The sequence below is a fragment of the Tasmannia lanceolata genome, unplaced genomic scaffold (assembly GCF_043159265.1).
Source record: "Tasmannia lanceolata isolate RefF3 unplaced genomic scaffold, GAP_Taslan_0.1 ptg000013l, whole genome shotgun sequence".
Classification (NCBI taxonomy): domain Eukaryota; kingdom Viridiplantae; phylum Streptophyta; class Magnoliopsida; order Canellales; family Winteraceae; genus Tasmannia; species Tasmannia lanceolata.
In genome coordinates, this window is record NW_027518690.1 from 26,171,665 (window position 1) to 26,179,840 (window position 8,176).

An 8,176-nucleotide genomic window follows, 5' to 3' on the forward strand; every position below is an offset into this window, starting at 1 on the left:
GAATATAGGGAAAGGGATTGGAGGGAGTGATTGGAAGAGATAATGGAAGAGAAAAAGATAATGGAAGATAAATCTCTCCTTTTTCTCCTCTTTTTTTTATGGATGGGAAGGAAGATATATATAGGGAGAGAAAGAGAGAGAGAGAGATGTGTTGGTGGAGAGCTCATCATGTTGTCCCTCTTAGTGGAGAATCCATCATCATTCTTCTTAGTGGAGGGCCCATCATGTTTCTTAGTGGAGAATCCATCATCATTCTTCTTAGTGGAGGGCCCATCATGTTTCTTAGTGGAGAATCCATCATCATTCTTCTTAGTGGAGGGCCCATCATGTTTCTTAGTGGAGAATCCATCATCATTCTTCTTAGTGGAGGGCCCATCATGTTTCTTAGTGGAGAATCCATCATCATTCTTCTTAGTGGAGGGCCCATCATGTTTCTTAGTGGAGAATCCATCATTATTGTTCTTAGTGGAGGGCCCATCATGTTTCTTTAGTGGAGAATCCATCATTATTGTTCTTCATAAGAGGCCTCACAAGAGGCCCTACTGAGGCCCCACAATGTGGGCCCCACAACGCGGGCCCCACAACGTGGGCCCCACAATGTGGGCCCTCGGTTGATTCGAATTTTAAACAAATGTTCAATGCGGGCCCACCAAACGGGTCCAAATTCTCCCTCGCTTGGATTCTTATGAATAATCTCTCTCAACCTCTCACGGAAAAATGCGAAACATGGCGGAAATGATCGGATGGGGTTTCTCCCAAGCATAGCGAACTTGGGTCCGGTCAAAATGGGGTGTCTACAGATGCCCCTCTTTGGCAGAGCGTGTGTAACACGCGAATGGCAAAGCTGAACAGACGACACATTTTGACTGACCCGAAACCAAAACAAAGCAAATTTTTGGGTTTTCAGTTTTAAAACGATATTCACAAAGATAAAACTCTACTAACAATAGGGAGATAGTCTTTCACCGACTCTTAACTCGGCAACTAAGACATTTCAAAGAGATAGTCTCTCCCTAATACTCATGACTCGACTAATTAATAAAAAACGAACGAACGATTACAAAAACACAAACATTTTTTCTTTTTCTTTTTTTTTTATATATCAGGCTAAGCCAAAGTAAACATAACAATTGCTCCAAGAGCACCAACCAAAGAAACAAGTTAATCACTTCAATCACTCAAAGAGCTTCCATTTTCTTTTTTAATTTTTTAGAAACCACATTGCAATTTGTCCAAGACAAGTATAATTCGAAACACTCAAAGAGTTTTTTTTTTTTTTTTTTTTTTTTTTTTTTTTTTTTAGAAACCTGCAAAAATAGGCCAAAGACCAATGTATTGAAACTTGTCCAAAACAAGTTCAAAACCAAACACTCAAAGAGTTTTTCCTTTTTAGAAACCTGCAAAAATAGGCCAAAGACCAATGTATTGAAACTCGTCCAAAACAAGTTCAAAACCAAACACTCAAAAAGTTTTTTTTTTTTTTTTTTTTTTTAAATCATGCCGATCAGTCAAAGACTCGACCAATTATTAGGGTAATCGAATATTCAAGCTAAACTCAAACTTCTAATACCCGAGGCGAGACTAAGTCTCAAGCCCAGCGATAGTTATACAGATCATTGCTGAAAATAAATCTGTGTAACTATCCGAGTAACTCTGACTCCTCTCTTTCAAGGTAGCGAATCACTCCGGATCATGCGGTTCTGCTAAACAGTTCCACGTAAATCCAAATTCGTAGGTCCTGCTAAACAGTCCCCTACAAACCTCTTCGCAGATACACATGACTCCTAACACGTTAGGAAGCTCCACATTGCGGGACGATGATTAGGTAAGTCACCACTTGACATTACACTACTAATCATCTGGGTACTAAGTACCAGAGGCGAGACTAAGTCTCAAGCCTAGCGATAGTTATACAGATCATTACTGAAAATAAATCTATTTAACTATCCGAGTAACTCTGACTCCTCTCTTTCAAGGTAGCGAATCACTCCGGATCACGCGGTTCTGCTAAACAGTTCCACGTAAATCCAAATTCGTAGGTCCTGCTAAACAGTCCCCTACAAACCTCTTCGCAGATACACATGACTCCTAACACGTTAGGAAGCTGCACATTGCGGGACGATGATTAGGTAAGTCACCACTTGACATTACACTACTAATCATCTGGGTACTAAGTACCAGAGGCGAGACTAAGTCTCAAGCCTAGCGATAGTTATACAGATCATTACTGAAAATAAATCTGTTTAACTATCCGAGTAACTCTGACTCCTCTCTTTCAAGGTAGCGAATCACTCCGGATCACGCGGTTCTGCTAAACAGTTCCACATAAACCCAAATTCGTAGGTCCTGCTAAACAGTCCCCTACAAACCTCTTCGCAGATACACATGACTCCTAACTCGTTAAGAAGCTGCACATTGCGGAACGATGATTAGGTAAGTCACTACTTGACATTACACTACTAATCATCGGGGTACTAAATACCCGGGAGAAGGAAGAAAAGACCAATCCGTGTAACACAGGATCGGAAATATTTTCCTTATTAAAACATTTCAAAAAGATCAAACCGTGTAACACAGGTTCGATAATTTCCATCTCTATTAAAATCTTTCAAAAGGACCAAACCGTGTAACACAGGTTCGGTAATTTCTATCTCTGTTAAAAACTTTCAAAACGACCAAACTGTGTAACACAGGTTCGGTAATTTCAAACTCTGTTAAAATCTTTCAAAAAGACCAAACCGCGTAACGCAAGTTCGGTAATTTCAAACTCTGTTAAAATCTTTCAAAAGGAATGAAGAATTTACCATCTTTGATCGATTTCACTAATGGGCCAGTCATCTCTTACCAAGAATAACTAGGAGCGCATGATCTTTGCTGAAAGCAAAACTCAAATAGATTGATGAGATTTTCAGGTGCTGACTCTCTTTAACAGGTGAGAAGCATTTTGATGAGGTTTGAAGGATGCAGGAGTAGATTTTATACTCCGCTGGGAATTAAAGTTTCTGAAACTGACTCCAAAAGAAACAATTGGATCAAGGAATTCAACTCAAAGAGCATGTTCAAGCTTCTCTGCTTTCTATTTGCTAAGAATAGATATCCCAGTTATCATTGTGTAATATCTTTTATGACGTAAGTCATAAAAGATGCCCCTAGTATGATGTGCTTCCATGACAAAGTCTTAAGAAGGCAAAAGCAAGGTAAGTAGAAAAAATTTGAGTTTGCATGGGTTCTTTCTTTGGTATAGTGGTAAAACCAACTCTACAAAGGCTGAACGTAAGAATTCTTCATTTTGCTCAGTGTTTGAGGCTTTGATGTTTCAGGCAGGTCAGAATAAAAAATCTCTTGCCCTTCTTTGATTCTTAAACCAGGATCTACTTTGAATTTTCTTTTCACTTTGGAAGGTATACACCCATTCTCTCCAGTGCCAAACACTTTTGATTCTAAAAGAAAACAATGATAAACAAGGAACAGACTCCTGAAGACTCTTTCAAAGAAGACTTACAATATTCAAATGATTTGACTAAATTTTGATTCACTCTTAAATCAAATGTATCATTTTTTAATGGTAAGGTCAGCCACTCTCAGAGTAGTCTAAAAAACTATGTCAAGATGGCCTAATTTCCTCCATCGGGATCTCCGTCATGGTTATTACCCCTTTCGGATTGCTCGGTCTTAATGCCCCTAGTTTAAAAAGGTGTCAAAATAAGTCTCGCTGACACTACTCGGATTCCAGGATTCTGCCCTGTGCAGAGGTGGCTTCTCCGTCTCCCTGATTTCTCTCTTCAAAAGAAGTCATAACTTTTGCTTTCCAAGCTTTCAATCTGAAAGACCACTTATCTCAACTTTTGCTTGTACTCAAACTTGGGAATTCTACGTAACTGAGGAACTCCTTCTGCTTCTATTCAACTCAACTGTTCATGGGAAGTCTTTGCCCTTGACTGGATTACCTCTTCAAGTTTTCAATCCAGCAGACCACTACCCTGACTTTTTGCATAAGCTAACTCTTTTGGCTGTTAACTTAGCAAATGTATATCTCTAGGCCGCCCTTTCGGGTTTTCAACCTAGTGGGTCTTCAGACTCTCATTCTTTTCTTTCTGTTTTTCTTTTCATTCGCCTCGAACCTTTGCTTGTTTCACCAGAAGGACTTTCTAGGTGAGCTTGGGTTCCAAAGGGTTGAATACCTAAGGTTCTAAAGATTTGGACCGAATCTGGTCTAGCCAGACTACCTACGTACCCCAAAAATGGAGGATCAGGTCCGCGTAGTTCGCTTTGGGATTTTTCAAAGAATGGTTTAGCATTTAGCTTCAAAATTTTGAAAAGGAATTTTATCCCAAGGTTTGACCGAACTTGAATTAATCAAGTTGCCTACGTACCCCTGAAGAAATGGGGATCAGGTCCGACGTAGTTCGGGTGCATAAATGCCCCGGGTTTATAATGTGTTTGAAAAGAAGTTGTTTTAATTTTGCTTTTGGCCCAAAGGGTTTACAAATGGATTTTAAAACATTAGGATTTTGGCTATAAAAGCTCAAACGATCAAGGATGGCCTCCTGATGTATTTGATGTACAAGCCCTTTTGTTTAAGGTTCAAAGCCTTTGAAATTTTTTTTTTTTTTTTTGAGGAGTCTGGTGGTTTTCTGGCAAAACTTCAACCACTGTGCTCCACTCCCGTCTCAAAGATCTTGAATTTATGCTCAAGATTCCACAACTCTGTCTGAAAATCTTCTCTCAATATCTCATCAGCTCCACAGGATGCCTGACGCTTATCTCTTTAAAATTTTATTCCTCAACTGGATGTCTAAAGCAGATGAAGTCTTGCTTTGATCAACGACAGGGCATTCCCCTGGTTTATCCTTTATAGGATCAAGCAAAACTACCTCAAACCCCTCTAAACAGGTTTATCAATTCTTTGCGCTCCTTAGGAGATAAAGTTTTTCCAATCCATCCATCCCGAGTTTCGGATTTCGATACCACTATCAATTGATTTGATTTCTTCTTTAAGTGGCTATGCTCGACGCTCTTCCTCTCGTTCGACCATCTTTCAGATCTCGAGGTGAATTTCGTCTGCATTCTCATCCGAGAAGGGGGTCTTTAGTTGTTTAAACATTAGATCTAAGAGTGAATCATAGAGTATCAAAGATACGAAATCAACAATTTTATTGAATTGAAGACTGTAAGTACATTGATGATTTTTGACACACCTCAATGGGCTCTTCAACAGTTCTGATAGAAAACAGAATACTGACTCTGTATAAGAAAGATTGACAGACATGACTTCATTTTTTTTTTTTTTAACATCTACGTAACTGAACTTTTTCAACTTAGAGAGAAGAAAGTTGATGTACACTCAATGAAAGACAAATCTAAAGATACAGGACACTTCTTCAAAGGTAGTGAACTAACACTGAAAGCTTATAGGTGATACACCTTTCCTCATGATAATGATAACTATAAAGTTCAATCCCGGAGTAGAAATCACAGAAAAGGCAACTCCACAAGGTCTAGGTTAAATGGGGCAACAAAAGGCTTATGTTGACAATGTGGGTAAAACAATAGACTGCCTGGATCAAGTATGATTAGAAATAGTCAGTCTTTAGAAAAAATGGTCTTTCGCTAAACATAGACTCTTGACTTGGAAGCACACACACTAGATCAATAGTCATGGGATAAAGATTCTGAACAAACAGAGAAAAGAGTAATCTTGAAATACACCAAAGGGTATTTTATTCTAAAAATCAAAGAAATATTGTCTATGAAGGTCAAAGCGAAATAGACAGTGATATTATGACCTACATCAACAGGGTTTCAATGAATTCTCAATCCACACCTTGAAGTCTCATTTGAGTATAACTGCTCTTCTTTTTGGGAATGAAAGAGTCAGGAACGATAAACATCCATAATCAAAATAAATTTCGATCTCAGCAATGATCATGCACTCAAAGAATACAGGTAAGATCAAACTTTTCCATTAATGATTTCGATATGATCCAAGGGTAAAAGATATATGATAGGTAAACATGGATCAAAAAATCAATGGCTCAGATAATAGACCATGGCCATAAGAATGACAAAAGTAGGGTCAAAGACCAGATCTAAAATCTGAATGATGGATATCAACAACTGTACGATCAATATGAGATGAAATGATAGACCATGGTCATAAGGACAGCAAACGAGCTATCGGCCAGATCTCAAGACAAACAGGTTGACAAATAAGGATCTAATCCTACTAAATGATGTATACATGAGAATCAAGACAAGGCAGACTGACTCCAAAGGATAGCAATCATGCTTAACATACTTTTGGATAAAATCCAGCAGCATAACGGCTATACGAGGAGGTCAAGGTCCAGACTAAGTAAACTGACTCTAAAGAGTAGCCGTCATGCTCAAAATGTTCTGGATAAAATCCGGCAGCATAACGACTATACAAGGGATCACCCTAGCTCAATCGAAAGGTATGAATAACGGTTACTAGAGAAGGGTGATCAACAGATGGACTAACCAAAGGTGAGAATATACAACAATGGGTCAAACCCTATAATCAACAGATCAAGGGCTAAACTCGGCCAAGGTAATGACGGTCAAAATCCACTGACTAGATCTAGATCTAAATTCGGAATGGATATAACCGACTGAAAGGAATAAGGAATCTCTGACTAAGAGGAGAACCATAATATACATAATCAGTATATATAAGTAAATACACATACACACAAATCCTAACCAGGGGCACCAGCCCTAATTCTAATCTAACGGAGTTAAGGAAGTCTCGACTCAAGACAGACTGGTGAGTGTACTAGGACAGTGTTGTAGCAATGTAAAAATGAGCTACCCTAGTCTACAAATGGGGCAAAGCTCCTCTAGGCCCCACATGTGTAAGCAACAGATGTTCGACCCTATATGAATGCAATATACACACGGGTACTCCCTAGTTGGGCTTCACTAGGTCAGTAAGTATATATATAATATATATAAAACAAAGTAGGGCTCCGGACTCAATCTAATGGGTACTATGCGTATGAAACATACTTAATATGCTGCAGCGCTGGCGCATAGCTTGGAAATAGATTCAACAGTACCATCAGGATGTAATAACATCCCAGTCAGGCACGCATTGAATCTATCCCATGGAGCCAATAATGAAAAACAATGAAAAATAATAAAAAAAATAAAAAATATGACAATGCATGATGTGCAGTGTGTGAATCCTTTGTTTTAATTACGCACCTACCTGGTGCCCCTGGATTCTAACGATAGAGTTCCCATTTAAAATGATTTTAGCTCAAATTTCTCCAAAGTTAATAAAAATGGCATTTTTAAAGAGTTAGGCAATGTTTCAAGAACTCCCCAGCAGAGTCGCCAGCCTGTGGACCCCGATCCGAGGATACGATGAGGTGAGGGGACAGGCCCCTGCACCGTCCTCTCTGGATCATCCACGTGTGAAGGAGAGCTCTGCCAAGGAACTCTCAAAACGGATGCCACCCTCATTGCATAGCACGAGTGGCGATATAAAAAGAAAGGGATATGTCTTGATTCGGAACCGAGGTTCGAAACCGAGACATACCCAAAATAAACTCAGAGTCGCCATCCATGGATAGGCCATGGAACCCTAAAATCAAATCCTCTGTGCAATGGATAACCAGAAATATATATGGGTTCGTGCCTGGTTACGAATGGGGAAGGTCTGAGAGCACCCCCAATTCGCCCGAGTGCAAGCACTTGGTCTCTTATGCCATTTTCATTAATTCCAAAGAAGTTTGAGTAAAAATCATGTGAAATGGGAACAATCCTCAGGAATCGTCTACCTAAGCATGCATTTCCTGAGAATGGAGAAATAAACACGTAAAATGAAATGAAAAATGTGTCACCTAAGCAAAGCTAGGTTATGAGTGACATGCCTAATGGGTGTCTAAGTTTCTGGTGGACACGCACATGCAAGCTACAACCAAAGGTATAGTATCAGTACAAGAAAGTAAGAAAACATACCAAAACATGAGACACAAATCTATGCTATGTATGACGGGACAAGACAAGTCCTAACTCTAATGCAGGACTGGACTCGGACCAGAATGGCCATCCATCCTAGCTGCGCTACGTATCCCGGCCTCGGGAAGAATCGGAGCCCACGTAGTTCGATGCCCTATTCTAAATTATGATGCCTAAGACATCTAGCCCT